General features: G+C 30.1%; 17 non-coding genes across 17 annotated transcripts; all 17 read right to left on the bottom strand.

Annotated features, from left to right (window-relative positions):
• Positions 1 to 411: 411 nt before the first annotated feature.
• On the bottom strand, positions 412 to 484 carry TRNAT-CGU (transfer RNA threonine (anticodon CGU)). The gene has a single exon. It is a non-coding gene; the product is annotated as a tRNA-Thr (tRNA).
• A 437-nt stretch (positions 485 to 921) lies between these two features.
• On the bottom strand, positions 922 to 995 carry TRNAT-AGU (transfer RNA threonine (anticodon AGU)). Its single transcript has one exon. It is a non-coding gene; the product is annotated as a tRNA-Thr (tRNA).
• Positions 996 to 4,484: 3,489 nt separating this feature from the next.
• Positions 4,485 to 4,557, bottom strand: TRNAT-CGU (transfer RNA threonine (anticodon CGU)). The gene has a single exon. It is a non-coding gene; the product is annotated as a tRNA-Thr (tRNA).
• An 8,071-nt stretch (positions 4,558 to 12,628) lies between these two features.
• On the bottom strand, positions 12,629 to 12,701 carry TRNAT-CGU (transfer RNA threonine (anticodon CGU)). Its single transcript has one exon. It is a non-coding gene; the product is annotated as a tRNA-Thr (tRNA).
• Positions 12,702 to 15,175: 2,474 nt separating this feature from the next.
• On the bottom strand, positions 15,176 to 15,249 carry TRNAT-AGU (transfer RNA threonine (anticodon AGU)). The gene has a single exon. It is a non-coding gene; the product is annotated as a tRNA-Thr (tRNA).
• A 435-nt stretch (positions 15,250 to 15,684) lies between these two features.
• On the bottom strand, positions 15,685 to 15,757 carry TRNAT-UGU (transfer RNA threonine (anticodon UGU)). The gene has a single exon. It is a non-coding gene; the product is annotated as a tRNA-Thr (tRNA).
• Positions 15,758 to 16,702: 945 nt separating this feature from the next.
• TRNAM-CAU (transfer RNA methionine (anticodon CAU)) lies at positions 16,703 to 16,775 on the bottom strand. Its single transcript has one exon. It is a non-coding gene; the product is annotated as a tRNA-Met (tRNA).
• A 946-nt stretch (positions 16,776 to 17,721) lies between these two features.
• On the bottom strand, positions 17,722 to 17,794 carry TRNAT-CGU (transfer RNA threonine (anticodon CGU)). The gene has a single exon. It is a non-coding gene; the product is annotated as a tRNA-Thr (tRNA).
• A 947-nt stretch (positions 17,795 to 18,741) lies between these two features.
• TRNAT-CGU (transfer RNA threonine (anticodon CGU)) lies at positions 18,742 to 18,814 on the bottom strand. Its single transcript has one exon. It is a non-coding gene; the product is annotated as a tRNA-Thr (tRNA).
• Positions 18,815 to 19,250: 436 nt separating this feature from the next.
• On the bottom strand, positions 19,251 to 19,324 carry TRNAT-AGU (transfer RNA threonine (anticodon AGU)). Its single transcript has one exon. It is a non-coding gene; the product is annotated as a tRNA-Thr (tRNA).
• Positions 19,325 to 20,268: 944 nt separating this feature from the next.
• TRNAT-AGU (transfer RNA threonine (anticodon AGU)) lies at positions 20,269 to 20,342 on the bottom strand. The gene has a single exon. It is a non-coding gene; the product is annotated as a tRNA-Thr (tRNA).
• Positions 20,343 to 20,777: 435 nt separating this feature from the next.
• On the bottom strand, positions 20,778 to 20,850 carry TRNAT-CGU (transfer RNA threonine (anticodon CGU)). The gene has a single exon. It is a non-coding gene; the product is annotated as a tRNA-Thr (tRNA).
• A 945-nt stretch (positions 20,851 to 21,795) lies between these two features.
• Positions 21,796 to 21,868, bottom strand: TRNAT-CGU (transfer RNA threonine (anticodon CGU)). Its single transcript has one exon. It is a non-coding gene; the product is annotated as a tRNA-Thr (tRNA).
• A 1,457-nt stretch (positions 21,869 to 23,325) lies between these two features.
• Positions 23,326 to 23,399, bottom strand: TRNAT-AGU (transfer RNA threonine (anticodon AGU)). Its single transcript has one exon. It is a non-coding gene; the product is annotated as a tRNA-Thr (tRNA).
• Positions 23,400 to 23,834: 435 nt separating this feature from the next.
• Positions 23,835 to 23,907, bottom strand: TRNAT-CGU (transfer RNA threonine (anticodon CGU)). The gene has a single exon. It is a non-coding gene; the product is annotated as a tRNA-Thr (tRNA).
• Positions 23,908 to 26,383: 2,476 nt separating this feature from the next.
• TRNAT-AGU (transfer RNA threonine (anticodon AGU)) lies at positions 26,384 to 26,457 on the bottom strand. The gene has a single exon. It is a non-coding gene; the product is annotated as a tRNA-Thr (tRNA).
• Positions 26,458 to 27,911: 1,454 nt separating this feature from the next.
• On the bottom strand, positions 27,912 to 27,984 carry TRNAT-CGU (transfer RNA threonine (anticodon CGU)). The gene has a single exon. It is a non-coding gene; the product is annotated as a tRNA-Thr (tRNA).
• Positions 27,985 to 27,991: the final 7 nt, after the last annotated feature.

The raw sequence follows: 27,991 nt of genomic DNA on the forward strand, positions 1-27,991 counted from the left end.
CTTTTCTTTATGGTGTTCAAGAGAATATTGCTTTTTCACTTTCATATTCTCTTCTAAGTTCACACACTTCTCTACTCATGAACTTAAGATGAATGAACACTCTTCACTTATTCAAAAACACCTCTCTAATTTGAAGTTTACCCTATTCATATCATTTTAAAATATACCTTGCTGAAGAATGGATTAGTTGAATTCAACAATAGAGTGATCATTCACCTCTATCTTGTTCTTTGTCATTTTCTTTTCCCTATTTCAATCAATGCATTCCTACAAAAATCTTCACAATACCAAGTATTTTATTTAATTTTTAAGATAACTTATTCTAAAGTTCATAGAACCAGTTGTTTATTCTTAAATTGTATTCAACACTTGTTTGATGAAAATTATTCGGAAAGCATGAAGAAAACAGTTAAATGCTGCTGAGATTTGAACTCAGGATTTCCTGTTTACGAGACAGGAGCTTTAACCACTAAGCCACAGCACCAACGGTACTAGTAAAAAATGCATAAATAATTTATTGTTGATGATGAAAATGTAATTTCTGCTATAAATTCTTCTTTATATGTATTGTAATCTTAAACACGAAAACATACTCAATCACTACGCAAGGATTCATATGTTTTAATAAACAGGTACTCTTATAAAACCCAATTTCATTTCTTGAATTCTTTACAATTTTTTTTCATGAAGGTAATAATATTGCTCCAATCTAGGTAGACATTTCATCTACGTCTTTCTAATAGATATGTATTTTTTTCATTTTGCAATAACAGTATTCATTCTATAATCTTGAAAATACTTGGGTTTTTATAAGGTTAAAGATGATCTGTTCAACAGTAAGATGAATCAGACTTTTATATTTTAATTGTATCGGAATAAGACCTAATGAAAATGATGTGTTATATAACAATGAGAAAAGCAAGGCACTGCTGAGAGTTGAACTCAGGATCTCCTGTTTACTAGACAGGCGCTTTAACCAGCTAAGCCACAGCACCCACTTGATTCTTAAATTTGAAACACTTTTCTTTATGGTGTTCAAGAGAATATTGCTTTTTCACTTTCATATTCTTTTCTAAGTTCAAACACTTCTCTACTCAAACACTTAAGATGAATGAAGACTCTTCACTTATTCAAAAACACCTCTCTAATTTGAAGTTTACCCTATTCATATCATTTTAAAATATACCTTGCTGAAGAATGGATTAGTTGAATTCAACAATAGAGTGATCATTCACCTCTATCTTGTTCTTTGTCATTTTCTTTTCCCTATTTCAGTCAATGCATTCCTACAAAAATCTTCACAATACCAAGCATTTTATTTAATTTTTAAGATAACTTATTCTAAAGTTCATAGAACCAGATGTTTATACTTAAATTGTATTCAACACTTGTTTGATGAAAATTATTCGGAAAGCATGGAGAAAACAGTTAAATGCTGCTGAGATTTGAACTCAAGATTTCCTGTTTACGAGACAGGAGCTTTAACCACTAAGCCACAGCACCAACGGTAATAGTAAAAAATGCATAAAGAATTTATTGTTGATGATGAAAATATGTTTTCTGCTATAAATTCTTCTTTATATGTATTGTAATCTTAAACATGAAAAGATACTCAATCACTACGCAAGGATTCATATGTTTTAATAAACAGGTACTCTTATAAAACCCAATTTCATTTCTTGAATTCTTTACAATTTTTTTTCATGAAGGTAATAATATTGCTCCAATCTAGGTAGACATTTCATCTACGTCTTTCTCATAGATATGTATTTTTTTAATTTTGCAATAACAGTATTCATTCTATAATCTTGAAAATACTTGGGTTTTTATAAGGTTTAAGATGATCTGTTCAACAGTAAGATGAATCAGACTTTATATTTTAATTGTATAGGAATAAGACCTAATGAAAATGATTTGTTATATAACAATGAGAAAAGCAAGGCACGGCTGAGAGTTGAACTCAGGATCTCCTGTTAACTAGACAGGCGCTTTAACCAGCTAAGCCACAGCACCCACTTGATTCTTAAATTTGAAACACTTTTCTTTATGGTGTTCAAGAGAATATTGCTTTTTCACTTTCATATTCTTTTCTAAGTTCAAACACTTCTCTACTCAAACACTTAAGATGAATGAAGACTCTTCACTTATTCAAAAACACCTCTCTAATTTGAAGTTTACCCTATTCATATCATTTTAAAATATACCTTGCTGAAGAATGGATTAGTTGAATTCAACAATAGAGTGATCATTCACCTCTATCTTGTTCTTTGTCATTTTCTTTTCCCTATTTCAGTCAATGCATTCCTACAAAAATCTTCACAATACCAAGCATTTTATTTAATTTTTAAGATAACTTATTCTAAAGTTCATGGAACCAGATGTTTATTCTTAAATTGTATTCAACACTTGTTTGATGTAAATTATTCGGAAAGCATGGAGAAAACAGTTAGGTGATGCTGAGATTCAAACTCATGATTTCCTGTTTATGAGACAGGCGCTTTAACCACTAAGCCACAGCACCAACGTTAATAGCAAAAAATGCATAAATAATTCATTGTTGATGATGAAAATGTGTTTTCTGCTATAAATTCTTCTTTATATGTATTGTAATCTTAAAAACGAAAAGATACTCAATCACTACGCAAGGATTAATATGTTTTAATAAACAGGTACTCTTATAAAACCCAATTTCATTTCTTGAATTCTTTACAATTTTTTTTCATGAAGGTATTAATATTGCTCAAATCTAGGTAGAAATTTCCTCTACGTCTTTCTCATAGATATATAATTTTTTAATTTTGCAATAACAGTATTCATTCTATAATCTTGAAAATACTTGAGTTTTTAGAAGGTTTAAGATGATCTGTTCAACAGTAAGATGAATCAGACTTTTATATTTTAATTGTATCGGAATAAGACCTAATGAAAATGATTTGCTTTATAACAATGAGAAAAGCAAGGCGCTGCTGAGAGTTGAACTCAGGATCTCCTTTTTACTAAACAGGTGCTTTAACCAGCTAAGCCACAGCACCCACTTGATTCTTAATTTTGAAACACTTTTCTTTATGGTGTTCAAGAGAATATTGCTTTTTCACTTTCATATTCTCTTCTAAGTTCACACACTTCTCTACTCATGAACTTAAGATGAATGAACACTCTTCACTTATTCAAAAACACCTCTCTAATTTGAAGTTTACCCTATTCATATCATTTTAAAATATACCTTGCTGAAGAATGGATTAGTTGAATTCAACAATAGAGTGATCATTCACCTCTATCTTGTTCTTTGTCATTTTCTTTTCCCTATTTCAATCAATGCATTCCTACAAAAATCTTCACAATACCAAGTATTTTATTTAATTTTTAAGATAACTTATTCTAAAGTTCATAGAACCAGTTGTTTATACTTAAATTGTATTCAACACTTGTTTGATGAAAATTATTCGGAAAGCATGAAGAAAACAGTTAAATGCTGCTGAGATTTGAACTCAGGATTTCCTGTTTACGAGACAGGAGCTTTACCCACTAAGCCACAGCACCAACGGTACTAGTAAAAAATGCATAAATAATTTATTGTTGATGATGAAAATGTAATTTCTGCTATAAATTCTTCTTTATATGTATTGTAATCTTAAACACGAAAAGATACTCAATCACTACGCAAGGATTCATATGTTTTAATAAACAGTTACTCTTATAAAACCCAATTTCATTTCTTGAATTCTTTACAATTTTTTTCATGAAGGTCATAATATTGCTCCAATCTAGGTAGACATTTCATCTACGTCTTTCTCATAGATATGTATTTTTTTCATTTTGCAATAACAGTATTCATTCTATAATCTTGAAAATACTTGGGTTTTTATAAGGTTTAAGATGATCTGTTCAACAGTAAGATGAATCAGACTTTATATTTTAATTGTATAGGAATAAGACCTAATGAAAATGATTTGTTATATAACAATGAGAAAAGCAAGGCACGGCTGAGAGTTGAACTGAGAATCTCCTGTTTACTAGACAGGCGCTTTAACCAGCTTAGCCACAGCACCCACTTGATTCTTAAATTTGAAACACTTTTCTTTATGGTGTTCAAGAGAATATTGCTTTTTCACTTTCATATTCTTTTTTAAGTTCACACACTTCTCTACTCAAACACTTAAGATGAATGAAGACTCTTCACTTATTCAAAAACACCTCTCTAATTTGAAGTTTACCCTATTCATATCATTTTAAAATATACTTTGCTGAAGAATGGATTAGTTTAATTCAACAATAGAGTGATCAGTCACCTCTATCTTTTTCTTTGTCATTTTCTTTTCCCTATTTCAGTCAATGCATTCCTACAAAAATCTTCACAATACCAAGCATTTTATTCAATTTTTAAGATAACTTATGCTAAAGTTCATAGAACCAGATGTTTATACTTAAATTGTATTCAACACTTGTTTGATGAAAATTATTCGGAAAGCATGAAGAAAACAGTTAAATGCTGCTGAGATTTGAACTCAGGATTTCCTGTTTACGAGACAGGAGCTTTAACCACTAAGCCACAGCACCAACGGTACTAGTAAAAAATGCATAAATAATTTATTGTTGATGATGAAAATGTAATTTCTGCTATAAATTCTTCTTTATATGTATTGTAATCTTAAACACGAAAAGATACTCAATCACTACGCAAGGATTCATATGTTTTAATAAACAGTTACTCTTATAAAACCCAATTTCATTTCTTGAATTCTTTACAATTTTTTTCATGAAGGTCATAATATTGCTCCAATCTAGGTAGACATTTCATCTACGTCTTTCTCATAGATATGTATTTTTTTCATTTTGCAATAACAGTATTCATTCTATAATCTTGAAAATACTTGGGTTTTTATAAGGTTTAAGATGATCTGTTCAACAGTAAGATGAATCAGACTTTATATTTTAATTGTATAGGAATAAGACCTAATGAAAATGATTTGTTATATAACAATGAGAAAAGCAAGGCACGGCTGAGAGTTGAACTGAGGATCTCCTGTTTACTAGACAGGCGCTTTAACCAGCTTAGCCACAGCACCCACTTGATTCTTAAATTTGAAACACTTTTCTTTATGGTGTTCAAGAGAATATTGCTTTTTCACTTTCATATTCTTTTTTAAGTTCACACACTTCTCTACTCAAACACTTAAGATGAATGAAGACTCTTCACTTATTCAAAAACACCTCTCTAATTTGAAGTTTACCCTATTCATATCATTTTAAAATATACTTTGCTGAAGAATGGATTAGTTGAATTCAACAATAGAGTGATCAGTCACCTCTATCTTTTTCTTTGTCATTTTCTTTTCCCTATTTCAGTCAATGCATTCCTACAAAAATCTTCACAATACCAAGCATTTTATTCAATTTTTAAGATAACTTATGCTAAAGTTCATAGAACCAGATGTTTATACTTAAATTGTATTCAACACTTGTTTGATGAAAATTATTCGGAAAGCATGGAGAAAACAGTTAAATGCTGCTGAGCTTTGAACTCAGGATTTCTTGTTTACGAGACAGGCGCTTGAACCACTAAACAACAGCACCAACATTAATAGTAAGAAATGCATAAATAATTCATTGTTGATGATGAAAATGTGTTTCCTGCTATAAATTCTTCTTTATATGTATTGTAATCTTAAACACCAAAACATACTCAATCACTACGCAAGTATTAATATGTTTTAATAAACAGGTACTCTTATAAAACCCAATTTCATTTCTTGAATTCTTTAAAAAAAAATCATGAAGGTATTAATATTGCTGAAATCTAGGTAGAAATTTCATCTACGTCTTTCTCATAGATATGTATTTTTTTCATTTGGCAATAACAGTATTCATTCTATAATCTTGAAAATACTTGGGTTTTTATAAGGTTTAAGATGATCTGTTCAACAGTAAGATGAATCAGACTTTTATATTTTAATTGTATCGGAATAAGACCTAATGAAAATGATGTGTTATATAACAATGAGAAAAGCGAGGCGCTGCTGAGATTTGAACTCAGGATCTCCTTTTTACTAAACAGGTGCTATAACCAGCTTAGCCACAGCACCCACTAGATTCTTTATTTTGAAACACTTTTCTTTATGGTGTTCAAGAGAATATTGCTTTTTCACTTTCATATTCTTTTCTAAGTTCACACACTTCTCTACTCAAACACTTAAGATGAATGAAGACTCTTCACTTATTCAAAAACACCTCTCTAATTTGAAGTTTACCCTATTCATATCATTTTAAAATATACCTTGCTGAAGAATGGATTAGTTGAATTCAACAATAGAGTGATCATTCACCTCTATCTTGTTCTTTGTCATTTTCTTTTCCCTATTTCAATCAATGCATTCCTACAAAAATCTTCACAATACCAAGCATTTTATTCAATTTTTAAGATAACTTATGCTAAAGTTCATAGAACCAGATGTTTATACTTAAATTGTATTCAACACTTGTTTGATGAAAATTATTCGGAAAGCATGGAGAAAACAGTTAAATGCTGCTGAGCTTTGAACTCAGGATTTCTTGTTTACGAGACAGGCACTTTAACCACTAAACAACAGCACCAACGTTATTAGTATGAAATGCATAAATAATTCATTGTTGATGATGAAAATGTATTTCCTGCTATAAATTCTTCTTTATATGTATTGTAATCTTAAACACGAAAACATACTCAATCACTACGCAAGTATTAATATGTTTTAATAAACAGGTACTCTTATAAAACCCAATTTCATTTCTTGAATTCTTTAAAAAAAAAATCATGAAGGTATTAATATTGCTCAAATCTAGGTAGAAATTTCATCTACGTCTTTCTCATAGATATGTATTTTTTTCATTTTGCAATAACAGTATTCATTCTATAATCTTGAAAATACTTGGGTTTTTATAAGGTTTAAGATGATCTGTTCAACAGTAAGATGAATCAGACTTTATATTTTAATTGTATAGGAATAAGACCTAATGAAAATGATTTGTTATATAACAATGAGAAAAGCAAGGCACGGCTGAGAGTTGAACTGAGGATCTCCTGTTTACTAGACAGGCGCTTTAACCAGCTTAGCCACAGCACCCACTTGACTCTTAAATTTGAAACACTTTTCTTTATGGTGTTCAAGAGAATATTGCTTTTTCACTTTCATATTCTTTTTTAAGTTCACACACTTCTCTACTCAAACACTTAAGATGAATGAAGACTCTTCACTTATTCAAAAACACCTCTCTAATTTGAAGTTTACCCTATTCATATCATTTTAAAATATACTTTGCTGAAGAATGGATTAGTTGAATTCAACAATAGAGTGATCAGTCACCTCTATCTTGTTCTTTGTCATTTTCTTTTCCCTATTTCAGTCAATGCATTCCTACAAAAATCTTCACAATACCAAGCATTTTATTCAATTTTTAAGAAAACGTATGCTAAAGTTCATAGAACCAGATGTTTATACTTAAATTGTATTCAACACTTGTTTGATGAAAATTATTCGGAAAGCATGGAGAAAACAGTTAAATGCTGCTGAGCTTTGAACTCAGGATTTCTTGTTTACGAGACAGGCACTTTAACCACTAAACAACAGCACCAACGTTAATAGTAAGAAATGCATAAATAATTCATTGTTGATGATGAAAATGTGTTTCCTGCTATAAATTCTTCTTTATATGTATTGTAATCTTAAACACGAAAACATACTCAATCACTACGCAAGTATTAATATGTTTTAATAAACAGGTACTCTTATAAAACCCAATTTCATTTCTTGAATTCTTCAAAAAAAAATCATGAAGGTATTAATATTGCTGAAATCTAGGTAGAAATTTCATCTACGTCTTTCTCATAGATATGTATTTTTTTCATTTGGCAATAACAGTATTCATTCTATAATCTTGAAAATACTTGTGTTTTTATAAGGTTTAAGATGATCTGTTCAACAGTAAGATGAATCAGACTTTTATATTTTAATTGTATCGGAATAAGACCTAATGAAAATGATGTGTTATATAACAATGAGAAAAGCAAGGCGCTGCTGAGATTTGAACTCAGGATCTCCTTTTTACTAAACAGGTGCTATAACCAGCTTAGCCACAGCACCCACTAGATTCTTTATTTTGAAACACTTTTCTTTATGGTGTTCAAGAGAATATTGCTTTTTCACTTTCATATTCTTTTCTAAGTTCACACACTTCTCTACTCAAACACTTAAGATGAATGAAGACTCTTCACTTATTCAAAAACACCTCTCTAATTTGAAGTTTACCCTATTCATATCATTTTAAAATATACCTTGCTGAAGAATGGATTAGTTGAATTCAACAATAGAGTGATCATTCACCTCTATCTTGTTCTTTGTCATTTTCTTTTCCCTATTTCAATCAATGCATTCCTACAAAAATCTTCACAATACCAAGCATTTTATTCAATTTTTAAGATAACTTATGCTAAAGTTCATAGAACCAGATGTTTATACTTAAATTGTATTCAACACTTGTTTGATGAAAATTATTCGGAAAGCATGGAGAAAACAGTTAAATGCTGCTGAGCTTTGAACTCAGGATTTCTTGTTTACGAGACAGGCGCTTTAACCACTAAACAACAGCACCAACGTTAATAGTAAGAAATGCATAAATAATTCATTGTTGATGATGAAAATGTGTTTCCTGCTATAAATTCTTCTTTATATGTATTGAAATCTTAAACACGAAAACATACTCAATCACTACGCAAGTATTAATATGTTTTAATAAACAGGTACTCTTATAAAACCCAATTTCATTTCTTGAATTCTTTAAAAAAAAAATCATGAAGGTATTAATATTGCTCAAATCTAGGTAGAAATTTCATCTACGTCTTTCTCATAGATATGTATTTTTTTCATTTGGCAATAACAGTATTCATTCTATAATCTTGAAAATACTTGTGTTTTTATAAGGTTTAAGATGATCTGTTCAACAGTAAGATGAATCAGACTTTTATATTTTAATTGTATCGGAATAAGACCTAATGAAAATGATGTGTTATATAACAATGAGAAAAGCAAGGCGCTGCTGAGATTTGAACTCAGGATCTCCTTTTTACTAAACAGGTGCTATAACCAGCTTAGCCACAGCACCCACTAGATTCTTTATTTTGAAACACTTTTCTTTATGGTGTTCAAGAGAATATTGCTTTTTCACTTTCATATTCTTTTCTAAGTTCACACACTTCTCTACTCAAACACTTAAGATGAATGAAGACTCTTCACTTATTCAAAAACACCTCTCTAATTTGAAGTTTACCCTATTCATATCATTTTAAAATATACCTTGCTGAAGAATGGATTAGTTGAATTCAACAATAGAGTGATCATTCACCTCTATCTTGTTCTTTGTCATTTTCTTTTCCCTATTTCAGTCAATGCATTCCTACAAGAATCTTCACAATACCAAGCATTTTATTTAATTTTTAAGATAACTTATTCTAAAGTTCATGGAACCAGATGTTTATTCTTAAATTGTATTCAACACTTGTTTGATGTAAATTATTTGGAAAGCATGGAGAAAACAGTTAGGTGATGCTGAGATTCGAACTCATGATTTCCTGTTTATGAGACAGGCGCTTTAACCACTAAGCCACAGCACCAACGTTAATAGTAAAAAATGCATAAATAATTCATTGTTGATGATGAAAATGTGTTTTTCTGCTATAAATTCTTCTTTATATGTATTGTAATCTTAAACACGAAAAGATACTCAATCACTACGCAAGGATTAATATGTTTTAATAAACAGGTACTCTTATAAAACCCAATTTCATTTCTTGAATTCTTTACAATTTTTTTTCATGAAGGTATTAATATTGCTCAAATCTAGGTAGAAATTTCATCTACGTCTTTCTCATAGATATATAATTTGTTCATTTTGCAATAACAGTATTCATTCTATAATCTTGAAAATACTTGGGTTTTTAGAAGGTTTAAGATGATCTGTTCAACAGTAAAATGAATCAGACTTTTATATTTTAATTGTATCGGAATAAGACCTAATGAAAATGATTTGTTATATAACAATGAGAAAAGCAAGGCGCTGCTGAGAGTTGAACTCAGGATCTCCTTTTTACTAAACAGGCGCTTTAACCAGCTTAGCCACAGCACCCACTTGATTCTTAATTTTGAAACACTTTTCTTTATGGTGTTCAAGAGAATATTGCTTTTTCACTTTCATATTCTTTTCTAAGTTCACACACTTCTCTACTCAAACACTTAAGATGAATGAAGACTCTTCACTTATTCAAAAACACCTCTCTAATTTGAAGTGTACCCTATTCATATCATTTTAAAATATACTTTGCTGAAGAATGGATTAGTTGAATTCAACAATAGAGTGATCAGTCACCTCTATCGTGTTCTTTGTCATTTTCTTTTCCCTATTTCAGTCAATGCATTCCTACAAAAATCTTCACAATACCAAGCATTTTATTAAATTTTTAAGATAACTTATGCTAAAGTTCATAGAACCAGATGTTTATACTTAAATTGTATTCAACACTTGTTTGATGAAAATTATTCGGAAAGCATGGAGAAAACAGTTAAATGCTGCTGAGCTTTGAACTCAGGATTTCTTGTTTACGAGACAGGCGCTTTACCCACTAAGCCACAGCACCAACATTAATAGTAAGAAATGCATAAATAATTCATTGTTGATGATGAAAATGTGTTTCCTGCTATAAATTCTTCTTTTTATGTATTGTAATCTTAAACACGAAAACATACTCTATCACTACGCAAGTATTAATATGTTTTAATAAACAGGTACTCTTATAAAACCCAATTTCATTTCTTGAATTCTTTAAAAGAAAAAATCATGAAGGTATTAATATTGCTCAAATCTAGGTAGAAATTTCATCTACGTCTTTCTCATAGATATGTATTTTTTTTCATTTGGCAATAACAGTATTCATTCTATAATCTTGAAAATACTTGTGTTTTTATAAGGTTTAAGATGATCTGTTCAACAGTAAGATGAATCAGACTTTTATATTTTAATTGTATCGGAATAAGACCTAATGAAAATGATTTGTTATATAACAATGAGAAAAGCAAGGCGCTGCGGAGATTTGAACTCAGGATCTCCTTTTTACTAAACAGGTGCTATAACCAGCTTAGCCACAGCACCCACTTGATTCTTTATATTGAAACACTTTTCTTTATGGTGTTCAAGAGAATATTGCTTTTTCACTTTCATATTCTTTTCTAAGTTCACACACTTCTCTACTCAAACACTTAAGATGAATGAAGACTCTTCACTTATTCAAAAACACCTCTCTAATTTGAAGTTTACCCTATTCATATCATTTTAAAATATACCTTGCTGAAGAATGGATTAGTTGAATTCAACAATAGAGTGATCATTCACCTCTATCTTGTTTTTTGTCATTTTCTTTTCCCTATTTCAGTCAATGCATTCCTACAAAAATCTTCACAATACCAAGCATTTTATTTAATTTTTAAGATAACTTATTCTAAAGTTCATGGAACCAGATGTTTATTCTTAAATTGTATTCAACACTTGTTTGATGTAAATTATTCGGAAAGCATGGAGAAAACAGTTAGGTGATGCTGAGATTCGAACTAATGATTTCCTGTTTATAAGACAGGCGCTTTAACCACTAAGCCACAGCACCAATGTTAATAGTAAAAAATGCATAAATAATTCATTGTTGATGATGAAAATGTGTTTTCTGCTATAAATTCTTCTTTATATGTATTGTAATCTTAAACACGAAAAGATACTCAATCACTACGCAAGGATTAATATGTTTTAATAAACAGGTACTCTTATAAAACCCAATTTCCTTTCTTGAATTCTTTACAATTTTTTTTATGAAGGTATTAATATTGCTCAAATCTAGGTAGAAATTTCATCTACGTCTTTCTCATAGATATATAATTTTTTCATTTTGCAATAACAGTATTCATTCTATAATCTTGAAAATACTTGGGTTTTTAGAAGGTTTAAGATGATCTGTTCAACAGTAAGATGAATCAGACTTTTATATTTTAATTGTATCGGAATAAGACCTAATGAAAATGATTTGTTATATAACAATGAGAAAAGCAAGGCACTGTTGAGAGTTGAACTCAGGATCTCCGTTTTACTAAACAGGCGCTTTAACCAGCTAAGCAACAGCACCCACTTGATTCTTAATTTTGAAACACTTTTCTTTATGGTGTTCAAGAGAATATTGCTTTTTCACTTTCATATTCTTTTCTAAGTTCACACACTTCTCTACTCATGAACTTAAGATGAATGAAGACTCTTCACTTATTCAAAAACACCTCTCTAATTTGAAGTTTACCCTATTCATATCATTTTAAAATATACCTTGCTGAAGAATGGATTAGTTGAATTCAACAATAGAGTGATCATTCACCTCTATCTTGTTCTTTGTCATTTTCTTTTCCCTATTTCAATCAATGCATTCCTACAAAAATCTTCACAATACCAAGTATTTTATTAAATGTTTAAGATAACTTATTCTAAAGTTCATAGAACCAGTTGTTTATACTTAAATTGTATTCAACACTTGTTTGATGAAAATTATTCGGAAAGCATGAAGAAAACAGTTAAATGCTGCTGAGATTTGAACTCAGGATTTCCTGTTTACGAGACAGGAGCTTTAACCACTAAGCCACAGCACCAACGGTACTAGTAAAAAATGCATAAATAATTTATTGTTGATGATGAAAATTTAATTTCTGCTATAAATTCTTCTTTATATGTATTGTAATCTTAAACACGAAAAGATACTCAATCACTATGCAAGGATTCATATGTTTTAATAAACAGGTACTCTTATAAAACCCAATTTCCTTTCTTGAATTCTTTACAATTTTTTTTCATGAAGGTAATAATATTGCTCCAATCTAGGTAGACATTTCATCGACGTCTTTCTCATAGATATGTATTTTTTTCATTTTGCAATAACAGTATTCATTCTATAATCTTGAAAATACTTGGGTTTTTATAAGGTTAAAGATGATCTGTTCAACAGTAAGATGAATCAGACTTTTATATTTTAATTGTATCGGAATAAGACCTAATGAAAATGATTTGTTATATAACAATGAGAAAAGCAAGGCCCGGCTGAGAGTTGAACTCAGGATCTCCTGTTTACTAGACAGGCGCTTTAACCAGCTAAGCCACAGCACCCACTTGATTCTTAAATTTGAAACACTTTTCTTTATGGTGTTCAAGAGAATATTGCTTTTTCACTTTCATATTCTTTTCTAAGTTCAAACACTTCTCTACTCAAACACTTAAGATGAATGAAGACTCTTCACTTATTCAAAACCACCTCTCTAATTTGAAGTTTACCCTATTCATATCATTTTAAAATATACCTTGCTGAAGAATGGATTAGTTGAATTCAACAATAGAGTGATCATTCACCTCTATCTTGTTCTTTGTCATTTTCTTTTCCCTATTTCAGTCAATGCATTCCTACAAAAATCTTCACAATACCAAGCATTTTATTTAATTTTTAAGATAACTTATTCTAAAGTTCATAGAACCAGATGTTTATACTTAAATTGTATTCAACACTTGTTTGATGAAAATTATTCGGAAAGCATGGAGAAAACAGTTAAATGCTGCTGAGCTTTGAACTCAGGATTTCTTGTTTACGAGACAGGCGCTTTACCCACTAAGCCACAGCACCAACATTAATAGTTAGAAATGCATAAATAATTCATTGTTGATGATGAAAATGTGTTTCCTGCTATAAATTCTTCTTTATATGTATTGTAATCTTAAACACGGAAACATACTCAATCACTACGCAAGTATTAATATGTTTTAATAAACAGGTACTCTTATAAAACCCAATTTCATTTCTTGAACTCTTTAAAAGAAAAAATCATGAAGGTATTAATATTGCTCAAATCTAGGTAGAAATTTCATCTACGTCTTTCTCATAGATATGTATTTTTTTCATTTGGCAATAACAGTATTCATTCTATAATCTTGAAAATACCTGTGTTTTTATAAGGTTTAAGATGATCTGTTCAACAGTAAGATGAATCAGACTTTTATATTTTAATTGTATCGGAATAAGACCTAATGAAAATGATTTGTTATATAACAATGAGAAAAGCAAGGCGCTGCTGAGATTTGAACTCAGGATCTCCTTTTTACTAAACAGGTGCTATAACCAGCTTAGCCACAGCACCCACTTGATTCTTTATTTTGAAACACTTTTCCTTATGGTGTTCAAGAGAATATTGCTTTTTCACTTTCATATTCTTTTCTAAGTTCACACACTTCTCTACTCAAACACTTAAGATGAATGAAGACTCTTCACTTATTCAAAAACACCTCTCTAATTTGAAGTTTACCCTACTCATATCATTTTAAAATATACCTTGCTGAAGAATGGATTAGTTGAATTCAACAATAGAGTGATCATTCACCTCTATCTTGTTCTTTGTCATTTTCTTTTCCCTATTTCAGTCAATGCATTCCTACAAAAATCTTCACAATACCAAGCATTTTATTTAATTTTTAAGATAACTTATTCTAAAGTTCATGGAACCAGATGTTTATTCTTAAATTGTATTCAACACTTGTTTGATGTAAATTATTCGGAAAGCATGGAGAAAACATTTAGGTGATGCTGAGATTCGAACTCATGATTTCCTGTTTATGAGACAGGCACTTTAACCACTAAGCCACAGCACCAACGTTAATAGTAAAAAATGCATAAATAATTCATTGTTGATGATGAAAATGTGTTTTCTGCTATAAATTCTTCTTTATATGTATTGTAATCTTAAACACGAAAAGATACTCAATCACTATGCAAGGATTAATATGTTTTAATAAACAGGTACTCTTATAAAACCCAATTTCATTTCTTGAATTCTTTACAATTTTTTTCATGAAGGTAATAATATTGCTCCAATCTTGGTAGACATTTCATCTACGTCTTTCTCATAGATATGTACTTTTTTCATTTTGCAATAACAGTATTCATTCTATAATCTTGAAAATACCTGGGTTTTTATAAGGTTAAAGGTGATCTGTTCAACAGTAAGATGAATCAGACTTTTATATTTTAATTGTATCGGAATAAGACCTAATGAAAATGATTTGTTATATAACAATGAGAAAAGCAAGGCACTGCTGAGAGTTGAACTCAGGGTCTCCTGTTTACTAGACAGGCGCTTTAACCAGCTAAGCCACAGCACCCACTTGATTCTTAAATTTGAAACACTTTTCTTTATGGTGTTCAAGAGAATATTGCTTTTTCACTTTCATATTCTTTTCTAAGTTCACACACTTCTCTACTCAAACACTTAAGATGAATGAAGACTCTTCACTTATTCAAAAACACCTCTCTAATTTGAAGTTTACCCTATTCATATCATTTTAAAATATTCCTTGCTGAAGAATGGATTTGTTGAATTCCACAATAGAGTGATCATTCACCTCTATCTTGTTCTTTGTCATTTTCTTTTCCCTATTTCAGTCAATGCATTCCTACAAAAATCTTCACAATACCAAGCATTTTATTTCATTTTTAAGATAACTTATTCTAAAGTTCATAGAACCAGATGTTTATTCTTAAATTGTATTCAACATTTGTTTGATGAAAATTATTCGGAAAGCATGGAGAAAAGAGTTAGGTGCTGTTGAGATTTGAACTCAGGATTTCCTGATTACAAGACAGGCGCCTTAACCACTAAGCCACAGCACCAACGTTGGTAGTAAGAAATGCATACATAATTTATTGTTGATGATGAAAATGTGTTTCCTGCTATAAATTCTTCTTTATATGTATTGTAATCTTAAACACGAAAACATACTCAATCACTACGCAAGTATTAATATGTTTTAATAAACAGGTACTCTTATAAAACCCAATTTCATTTCTTGAATTCTTTACAATTTTTTTCATGAAGGTAATAATATTGCTCCAATCTAGGTAGACATTTCATCTACGTCTTTCTCATAGATATGTATTTTTTTCATTTTGCAATAACAGTATTCATTCTATAATCTTGAAAATACTTGGGTTTTTATAAGGTTAAAGATGATCTGTTCATCAGTAAGATGAATCAGACTTTTATATTTTAATTGTATCGGAATAAGACCTAATGAAAATGATTTGTTATATAACAATGAGAAAAGCAAGGCACTGCTCAGAGTTGAACCCAGGATCTCCTGTTTACTAGACAGGCGCTTTAACCAGCTAAGCCACAGCACCCACTTGATTCTTTATTTTGAAACACTTTTCTTTATGGTGTTCAAGAGAATATTGCTTTTTCACTTTTATATTCTTTTCTAAGTTCACACACTTCTCTACTCAAACACTTAAGATGAATGAAGACTCTTCACTTATTCAAAAACACCTCTCTAATTTGAAGTTTACCCTATTCATATCATTTTAAAATATACCTTGCTGAAGAATGGATTAGTTGAATTCAACAATAGAATGATCATTCACCTCTATCTTGTTCTTTGTCATTTTCTTTTCCCTATTTCAGTCAATGCATTCCTACAAAAATCCTCACAATACCAAGCATTTTATTTAATTTTTAAGATAACTTATTCTAAAGTTCATAGAACCAGATGTTTATTCTTAAATTGTATTCAACATTTGTTGGATGTAAATTATTCGAAAAGCATGGAGAAAACAGTTAGGTTCTGCTGAGATTTGAACTCAGGATTTCCTGTTTATGAGACAGGCGCTTTAACCACTAAGCCACAGCACCAACGTTAATAGTAAGAAATGCATACATAATTTATTGTTGATGATGAAAATGTGTTTCCTGCTATAAATTCTTCTTTATATGTATTGTAATCTTAAACACGAAAACATACTCAATCACTACGCAAGTATTAATATGTTTTGATCAACAGGTACTCTTATAAAACTCAATTTCATTTCTTGAATTCTTTAAAAAAAAATCATGAAGGTATTAATATTGCTCAAATCTAGGTAGAAATTTCATCTACGTCTTTCTCACAGATATGTATTTTTTTTCATTTTGCAATAACAGTATTCATTCTATAATCTTGAAAATACTTGTGTTTTTATAAGGTTTAAGATGATCTGTTCAACAGTAAGATGAATCAGACTTTTATATTTTAATTGTATCGGAATAAGACCTAATGAAAATGATTTGTTATATAACAATGAGAAAAGCAAGGCACTGCTGAGAGTTGAACTCAGGATCTCCTGTTTACTAGACAGGTGCTTTAACCAGCAAAGCCACTGCACCCACTTGATTCTTAAATTTGAAACACTTTTCTTTATGGTGTTCAAGAGAATATTGCTTTTTCACTTTCATATTCTTTTCTAAGTTCACACACTTCTCTACTCAAACACTTAAGATGAATGAAGACTCTTCACTTATTCAAAAAACACCTCTCTAATTTGAAGTTTACCCTATTCATATCATTTTAAAATATACCTTGCTGAAGAATGGATTAGTTGAATTCAACAATAGAGTGATCATTCACCTCTATCTTGTTCTTTGTAATTTTCTTTTCCCTATTTCAGTCAATGCATTCCTATAAAAATCTTCACAATACCAAGCATTTTATTAAATTTTTAAGATAACTTATTCTAAAGTTCATAGAACCAGATGTTTATACTTAAATTGTATTCAACACTTGTTTGATGAAAATCATTCGGAAAGCATGGAGAAAACAGTTAAATGCTGCTGAGAATTGAACTCAGGATTTCCTGTTTACGAGACAGGAGCTTTAACCACTAAGCCACAGCACCAACAGTATTAGTAAAAAATGCATAACGAATTTATTGTTAATGATGAAAATGTGTTTTCTGCTATATATTCTTCTTTATATGTATTGTAATCTTAAACACGAAAAGATACTCAATCACTTCACAAGGATTCATATGTTTTAATAAACAGGTACTCTTATAAAACCCGATTTCATTTCTTGAATTCTTTACAAATTTTTTTCATGAAGGTAATAATATTGCTCCAATCTTGGTAGACATTTCATCTACGTCTTTCTCATAGATATGTACTTTTTTTCATTTTGCAATAACAGTATTCATTCTATAATCTTGAAAATACCTGGGTTTTTATAAGGTTAAAGGTGATCTGTTCAACAGTAATATGAATCAGACTTTTATATTTTAATTGTATCGGAATAAGACCTAATGAAAATGATTTGTTATATAACAATGAGAAAAGCAAGGCACTGCTGAGAGATGAACTCAGGATCTCCTGTTTACTAGACAGGTGCTTTAACCAGCTAAGCCACAGCACCCACTTGATTCTTAAATTTGAAACACTTTTCTTTATGGTTTTCAAGAGAATATTGCTTTTTCACTTTCATATTCTTTTCTAAGTTCACACACTTCTCTACTCAAACACTTAAGATGAATGAAGACTCTTCACTTATTCAAAAACACCTCTCTAATTTGAAGTTTACCCTATTCATATCATTTTAAAATATGCCTTGCTGAAGAATGGATAAGTTGAATTCAACAATAGAGTGATCATTCACCTCTATCTTGTTCTTTGTCATTTTCTTTTCCCTATTTCAGTCAATGCATTCCTACAAAAATCTTCACAATACCAAGCATTTTATTTAATGTTTAAGATAAATTATTCTAAAGTTCATAGAACCAGATGTTTATTCTTAAATTGTATTCAACATTTGTTTGATGAAAATTATTCAGAAAGCATGGAGAAAACATTTAGGTGCTGCTGAGATTTGAACTCAGGATTTCCTGTTTACGAGACAGGTGCTTTAACCACTAAGCCACAGCACCAACGTTAATAGTAAGAAATGCATACATAATTTATTGTTGATGATGAAAATGTGTTTCCTGCTATAAATTCTTCTTTATATGTATTGTAATCTTAAACACGAAAACATACTCAATCACAACGCAATTATTAATATGTTTTAATAAACAGGCACTCTTATAAAACCCAATTTCATTTCTTGAATTCTTTACAATTTTTTTCATGAAGGTAATAATATTGCTCCAATCTAGGTAGACATTTCATCTACGTCTTTCTCATAGATATGTATTTTTTTCATTTTGCAATAACAGTATTCATTCTATAATCTTGAAAATACTTGGGTTTTTATAAGGTTAAAGATGATCTGTTCAACAGTAAGATGAATCAGACTTTTATATTTTAATTGTATCGGAATAAGACCTAATGAAAATGATTTGTTATATAACAATGAGAAAAGCAAGGCGCTGCTGAGATTTGAACTCAGGATCTCCTGTTTACTAGACAGGCGCTTTAACCAGCTAAGCCACAGCACCCACTTGATTCTTAAATTTGAAACACTTTTCTTTATGGTGTTCAAGAGAATATTGCTTTTTCACTTTCATATTCTTTTCTAAGTTCACACACTTCTCTACTCAAACACTTAAGATGAATGAAGACTCTTCACTTATTCAAAAACACCTCTCTAATTTGAAGTTTACCCTATTCCTATCATTTTAAAATATACCTTGCTGAAGAATGGATTAGTTGAATTCAACAATAGAGTGAACATTCACCTCTATCTTGTTCTTTGTCATTTTCTTATCCCTATTTCAGTCAATGCATTCCTACAAAAATCTTCACAATACCAAGCATTTTATTTAATTTTTAAGATAACTTATTCTAAAGTTCATAGAACCAGATGTTTATTCTTAAATTGTATTCAACATTTGTTTGATGAAAATTATTCAGAAAGCATGGAGAAAACAGTTATGTGCTGCTAAGAATTGAACTCAGGATTTCCTGTTTACGAGACAGGCGCTTTAACCACTAAGCCACAGCACCAACGTTAATAGTAAGAAATGCATACATAATTTATTGTTGATGATGAAAATGTGTTTCCTGCTATAAATTCTTCTTTATATGTATTGTAATCTTAAACACGAAAACATACTCAATCACTACGCAAGTATTAATATGTTTTAATAAACAGGCACTCTTATAAAACCCAATTTAATTTCTTGAATTCTTTACAATTTTTTTCATGAAGGTAATAATATTGCTCCAATCTAGGTAGACATTTCATCTACGTCTTTCTCATAGATATGTATTTTTTTCATTTTGCAATAACATTATTCATTCTATAATCTTGAAAATACTTGGGTTTTTATAAGGTTAAAGATGATCTGTACATCAGTAAGATGAATCAGACTTTTATATTTTAATTGTATCGGAATAAGACCTAATGAAAATGATTTGTTATATAACAATGAGAACAGCAAGGCGCTGCTGAGATTTGAACTCAGGATCTCCTGTTTACTAGACAGGCGCTTTAACCAGCTAAGCCACAGCACCCACTTGATTCTTAAATTTGAAACACTTTTCTTTATGGTGTTCAAGAGAATATTGCTTTTTCACTTTCATATTCTTTTCTAAGTTCACACACTTCTCTACTCAAACACTTAAGATGAATGAAGACTCTTCACTTATTCAAAAACACCTCTCTAATTTGAAGTTTACCCTATTCATATCATTTTAAAATATACCTTGCTGAAGAATGGATTAGTTGAATTCAACAATAGAGTGAACATTCACCTCTATCTTGTTCTTTGTCATTTTCTTATCCCTATTTCAGTCAATGCATTCCTACAAAAATCTTCACAATACCAAGCATTTTATTCAATTTTTAAGATAACTTATTCTAAAGTTCATAGAACCAGATGTTTATTCTTAAATTGTATTCAACATTTGTTTGATGAAAATTATTCTGAAAGCATGGAGAAAACAGTTAGGTGCTGCTGAGAATTGAACTCAGGATTTCCTGTTTACGAGACAGGCGCTTAAACCACTAAGCCACAGCACCAACGTTAACAGTAAGAAATGCATACATAATTTATTGTTGATGATGAAAATGTGTTTCCTGCTATAAATTCTTCTTTATATGTATTGTAATCTTAAACACGAAAACATACTCAATCACTACGCAAGTATTAATATGTTTTAATAAACAGGTACTCTTATAAAACTCAATTTCATTTCTTGAATCCTTTCAAAAAAAAATCATGAAGGTATTAATATTGCTCAAATCTAGGTAGAAATTTCATCTATGTCTTTCTCATAGATATGTATTTTTTTCATTTGGCAATAACAGTATTCATTCTATAATCTTGAAAATACTTGTGTTTTTATAAGGTTTAAGATGATCTGTTCAACAGTAAGATGAATCAGACTTTTATATTTTAATTGTATCGGAATAAGACCTAATAAAAATGATTTGTTATATAACAATGAGAAAAGAAATTCACTGCTGAGAGTTGAACTCAGGATCTCCTGTTTACTAGACAGGCGCTTTAACCAGCTAATCCACAGCATCCACTTGATTCTTAAATTTGAAACACTTTTCATTATGGTGTTCAAGAGAATATTGCTTTTTCACTGTCATATTCTTTTCTAAGTTCACACACTTCTCTACTCAAACACTTAAGATGAATGAAGACTCCTCACTTATTCAAAAACACCTCTCTAATTTGAAGTTTACCCTATTCATATCATTTTAAAATATACCTTGCTGAAGAATGGGTTAGTTGAATTTAACAATAGAGTGATCATTCACCTCTATCTTGTTCTTTGTCATTTTCTTTTCCCTATTTCAGTCAATGCATTCCTACAAAAATCCTCACAATACCAAGCATTTTATTAAATTTTTAAGATAACTTATTCTAAAGTTCATAGAACCAGATGTTTATACTTAAATTGTATTCAACACTTGTTTGATGAAAATTATTCGGAAAGCATGGAGAAAACAGTTAAATGCTGCTGAGAATTGAACTCAGGATTTCCTGTTTACGAGACAGGAGCTTTAACCACTAAGCCACAGCACCAACAGTAATAGTAAAAAATGCATAAAGAATGTATTGTTAATCATGAAAAAAAATTTCTGCTATAAATTCTTCTTTATATGTATTGTAATCTTAAACAAGTAAAGATACTCAATCACTACGCAAGGATTATTATGTTTTAATAAAAAGGTACTCTTATAAAACCCAATTCCATTTCTTGAATTCTTTACAATTTTTTTTCATGAAGGAAATAATATTGCTCCAATCTAGGTAGACATTTCATCTACATCTTTCTCATAGATATGTCTTTTTTTCATTTTGCAATAACAGTATTCATTCTATAATCTTGAAAATACTTGGGTTTTTATAAGGTTAAAGATGATCTGTTCAACAGTAAGATGAATCAGACTTTTATATTTTAATATTATCGGAATAAGACCTAATGAAAATGATTTGTTATATAACAATGAGAAAAGCAAGGCACTGCTCAGAGTTGAACTCAGGATCTCCTGTTTACTAGACAGGCGCTTTAACCAGCTAAGCCACAGCACCCACTTGATTCTTTATTTTGAAACACTTTTCTTTATGGTGTTCAAGAGAATATTGCTTTTTCACTTTCATATTCTTTTCTAAGTTCACACACTTCTCTACTCAAACACTTAAGATGAATGAAGACTCTTCACTTATTCAAAAACACCTCTCTAATTTGAAGTTTACCCTATTCATATCATTTTAAAATATCCCTTGCTGAAGAATGGATTAGTTGAATTCAACAATAGAGTGATCATTCACCTCTATCTTGTTCTTTGTCATTTTCTTTTCCCTATTTCAGTCAATGCATTCCTACAAAAATCTTCACAATACCAAGCATTTTATTTAATGTTTAAGATAACTTATTCTAAAGTTCATAGATCCAGATGTTTATTTTTAAATTGTATTCAACATTTGTTGGATGTAAATTATTCGGAAAGCATGGAGAAAACAGTTAGGTTCTGCTGAGATTTGAACTCAGGATTTCCTGTTTATGAGAAAGGCGCTTTATCCACTAAGCCACAGCACCAACGTTAATAGTAAGCAATGCATAAATTATTCATTGTTGATGGTGAAAATGTGTTTCCTGCTATAAATTCTTCTTTATATGTATTGTAATCTTAAACAGGAAAACATACTCAATCACTACGCAAGTATTAATATGTTTTAATAAACAGGTACTCTTATAAAACCCAATTTCATTTCTTGAATTCGTTACCATTTTTTTTCATGAAGGTAATAATATTACTCCAATCTAGGTAGACATTTCATCGACGTCTTTCTCATAGATATGTATTTTTTTCATTTTGCAATAACATTATTCATTCTATAATCTTGAAAATACTTGGGTTTTTATAAGGTTAAAGATGATCTGTTCAACAGTAAGATGAATCAGACTTTTATATTTTAATTGTATCGGAATAAGACCTAATGAAAATGATTTGTTATATATTACAATGAGAAAAGCAAGGCGCTGCTGAGATTTGAACTCAGGATCTCCTGTTTACTAGACAGGCGCTTTAACCAGCTAAGCCACAGCACCCACTTGATTCTTAAATTTGAAACACTTTTCTTTATGGTGTTCAAGAGAATATTGCTTTTTCACTTTCATATTCTTTTCTAAGTTCACACACTTCTCTACTCAAACACTTAAGATGAATGAAGACTCTTCACTTATTCAAAAACACCTCTCTAATTTGAAGCTTACCCTATTCATATCATTTTAAAATATACCTTGCTGAAGAATGGATTAGTTGAATTCAACAATAGAGTGATCATTCACCTGTATCTTGTTCTTTGTCATTTTCTTTTCCCTATTTCAGTCAATGCATTCCTACAAAAATCTTCTCAATACCAAGCATTTTATTTAATTTTTAAGATAACTTATTCTAAAGTTCATAGAACCAGATGTTTATTCTTAAATTGTATTCATCATTTGTTTGATGAAAATTATTTGGAAAGCATGGAGAAAACAGTTAGGTGCTGTTGAGATTTGAACTCAGGATTTCCTGTTTACGAGACAGGCGCTTTAACCACTAAGCCACAGCACCAACATTAATAGTAAGAAATGCATACATAATTTATTGTTGATGATGAAAATGTGTTTCCTGCTATAAATTCTTCTTTATATGTATTCTAATCTTAAACACGAAAACATACTCAATCACTACGCAAGTATTAATATGTTTTAATAAACAGGTACTCTTATAAAACTCAATTTCATTTCTTGAATTCTTTAAAAAAAAAATCATGAAGGTATTAATATTGCTCAAATCTAGGTAGAAATTTCATCTACATCTTTCTCATAGATATGTATTTTTTTCATTTGGCAATAACAGTATTCATTCTATAATCTTGAAAATACTTGTGTTTTTTTAAGGTTTAAGATGATCTGTTCAACAGTAAGATGAATCAGACTTTTATATTTTAATTGTATCGGAATAAGACCTAATGAAAATGATTTGTTATATAACAATGAGAAAAGCAAGGCACTGCTGAGAGTTGAACTCAGGGTCTCCTGTTTACTAGACAGGCGCTTTAACCAGCTAAGCCACAGCATCCACTTGATTCTTAAATTTGAAACACTTTTCTTTATGGTGTTCAAGAGAATATTGCTTTTTCACTTTCATATTCTTTTCTAAGTTCACACACTTCTCTACTCAAACACTTAAGATGAATGAAGACTCTTCACTTATTCAAAAACACCTCTCTAATTTGAAGTTTACCCTATTCATATCATTTTAAAATATACCTTGCTGAAGAATGGATTAGTTGAATTCAACAATAGAGTGATCATTCACCTCTATCTTGTTCTTTGTCATTTTCTTTTCCCTATTTCAATCAATGCATTCCTACAAAAATCCTCACAATACCAAGTATTTTATTTAATTTTTAAGATAACTTATTCTAAAGTTCATAGAACCAGATGTTTATACTTAAATTGTATTCATCACTTGTTTGATGAAAATTATTCGGAAAGCATGAAGAAAACAGTTAAATGCTGCTGAGATTTGAACTCAGGATTTCCTGTTTACGAGATAGGAGCTTTAACCACTAAGCCACAGCACCAACGGTAATAGTAAAAAATGCATAAATAATTTATTGTTGATGATGAAAATGTGTTTTCTGCTATAAATTCTTCTTTATATGTATTGTAATCTTAAACACGAAAAGATACTCAATCACTATGCAAGGATTCATATATTTTAATAAACAGGTACTCTTATAAAACCCAATTTCATTTCTTGAATTCTTTACAATTTTTTCATGAAGGTAATAATATTGCTCCAATCTTGGTAGGCATTTCATCTACGTCTTTCTCATAGATATGTACTTTTTTTCATTTTGCAATAACAGTATTCATTCTATAATCTTGAAAATACCTGGGTTTTTATAAGGTTAAAGGTGATCTGTTCAACAGTAAGATGAATCAGACTTTTATATTTTAATTGTATCGGAATAAGACCTAATGAAAATGATTTGTTATATAACAATGAGAAAATGCAAGGCACTGCTGAGAGATGAACTCAGGATCTCCTGTTTACTAGACAGGCGCTTTAACCAGCTAAGCCACAGCACCCACTTGATTCTTAAATTTGAAACACTTTTCTTTATGGTGTTCAAGAGAATATTGCTTTTTCACTTTCATATTCTTTTCTAAGTTCACACACTTCTCTACTCAAACACTTAAGATGAATGAAGACTCTTCACTTATTCAAAAACACCTCTCTAATTTGAAGTTTACCCTATTCATATCATTTTAAAATATACCTTGCTGAAGAATGGATTAGTTGAATTCAACAATAGAGTGATCATTCACCTCTATCTTGTTCTTTGTCATTTTCTTTTCCCTATTTCAGTCAATGCATTCCTACAAAAATCTTCACAATACCAAGCATTTTATTTAATTTTTAAGATAACTTATTCTAAAGTTCATAGAACCAGATGTTTATTCTTAAATTGTATTCAACATTTGTTTGATGAAAATTATTCATAAAGCATGGAGAAAACAGTTATGTGCTGCTAAGAATTGAACTCAGGATTTCCTGTTTACGAGACAGGCCCTTTAACCACTAAGCCACAGCACCAACGTTAATAGTAAGAAATGCATACATAATTTATTGTTGATGATGAAAATGTGTTTCCTGCTATAAATTCTTCTTTATATGTATTGTAATCTTAAACACGAAAACATACTCAATCACTACGCAAGTATTAATATGTTTTAATAAACAGGTACTCTTATAAAACTCAATTTCATTTCTTGAATTCTTTACAATTTTTTTTCATGAATGTAATAATATTGCTCCAATCTAGGTAGACAGATCATCTACGTCTTTCTCATAGATATGTATTTTTTTCATTTTGCAATAACATTATTCATTCTATAATCTTGAAAATACTTGGGTTTTTATAAGGTTAAAGATGATCTGTACATCAGTAAGATGAATCAGACTTTTATATTTTAATTGTATCGGAATAAGACCTAATGAAAATGATTTGTTATATATTACAATGAGAAAAGCAAGGCGCTGCTGAGATTTGAACTCAGGATCTCCTGTTTACTAGACAGGCGCTTTAACCAGCTAAGCCACAGCACCTACTTGATTCTTAAATTTGAAACACTTTTCTTTATGGTGTTCAAGAGAATATTGCTTTTTCACTTTCATATTCTTTTCTAAGTTCACACACTTCTCTACTCAAACACTTAAGATGAATGAAGACTCTTCACTTATTCAAAAACACCTCTCTAATTTGAAGTTTACCCTATTCATATCATTTTAAAATATACCTTGCTGAAGTATGGATTAGTTGAATTCAACAATAGAGTGATCATTCACCTCTATCTTGTTCTTTGTCATTTTCTTTTCCCTATTTCAATCAATGCATTCCTACAAAAATCTTCACAATACCAAGTATTTTATTTAATTTTTAAGATAACTTATTCTAAAGTTCATAGAACCAGATGTTTATACTTAAATTGTATTCAACACTTGTTTGATGAAAAATATTCGGAAAGCATGAAGAAAACAGTTAAATGCTGCTGAGATTTGAACTCAGGATTTCCTGTTTACGAGATAGGAGCTTTAACCACTTAGCCGCAGCACCAACGGTAATAGTAAAAAATGCATAAATAATTTATTGTTGCTGATGAAAATGTGTTTTCTGCTATAAATTCTTCTTTATATGTATTGTAATCTTAAACACGAAAAGATACTCAATCCCTTCACAAGGATTCATATCTTTTAATAAACAGGTACTCTTATAAAACCCAATTTCATTTCTTGAATTCTTTACAATTTTTTTTCATGAAGGTAATAATATTGCTCCAATCTTGGTAGACATTTCATCTACGTCTTTCTCATAGATATGTACTTTTTTCATTTTGCAATAACAGTATTCATTCTATAATCTTGAAAATACCTGGGTTTTTATAATGTTAAAGGTGATCTGTTCAACAGTAAGATGAATCAGACTTTTATATTTTAATTGTATCGGAATAAGACCTAATGAAAATGATTTGTTATATAACAATGAGAAAAGCAAGGCACTGCTGAGAGATGAACTCAGGATCTCCTGTTTACTAGACAGGTGCTTTAACCAGCTAAGCCACAGCACCCACTTGATTCTTAAATTTGAAACACTTTTCTTTATGGTTTTCAAGAGAATATTGCTTTTTCACTTTCATATTCTTTCCTAAGTTCACACACTTCTCTACTCAAACACTTAAGATGAATGAAGACTCTTCACTTATTCAAAAACACCTCTCTAATTTGACGTTTACCCTATTCATATCATTTTAAAAAATACCTTGCTGAAGAATGGATTAGTTGAATTCAACAATAGAGTGATCATTCACCTCTATCTTGTTCTTTGTCATTTTCTTTTCCCTATTTCAGTCAATGCATTCCTACAAAAATCTTCACAATACCAAGCATTTTATTTAATGTTTAAGATAACTTATTCTAAAGTTCATAGAACCAGATGTTTATTCTTAAATTGTATTCAACATTTGTTTGATGAAAATTATTCGGAAAGCATGGAGAAAACATTTAGGTGCTGCTGAGATTTGAACTCAGGATTTCCTGTTTACGAGACAGGCGCTTTAACCACTAAGCCACAGCACCAACATTA

Source organism: Lissotriton vulgaris, chromosome 12 (assembly GCF_964263255.1).
Source record: "Lissotriton vulgaris chromosome 12, aLisVul1.2, whole genome shotgun sequence".
Classification (NCBI taxonomy): domain Eukaryota; kingdom Metazoa; phylum Chordata; class Amphibia; order Caudata; family Salamandridae; genus Lissotriton; species Lissotriton vulgaris.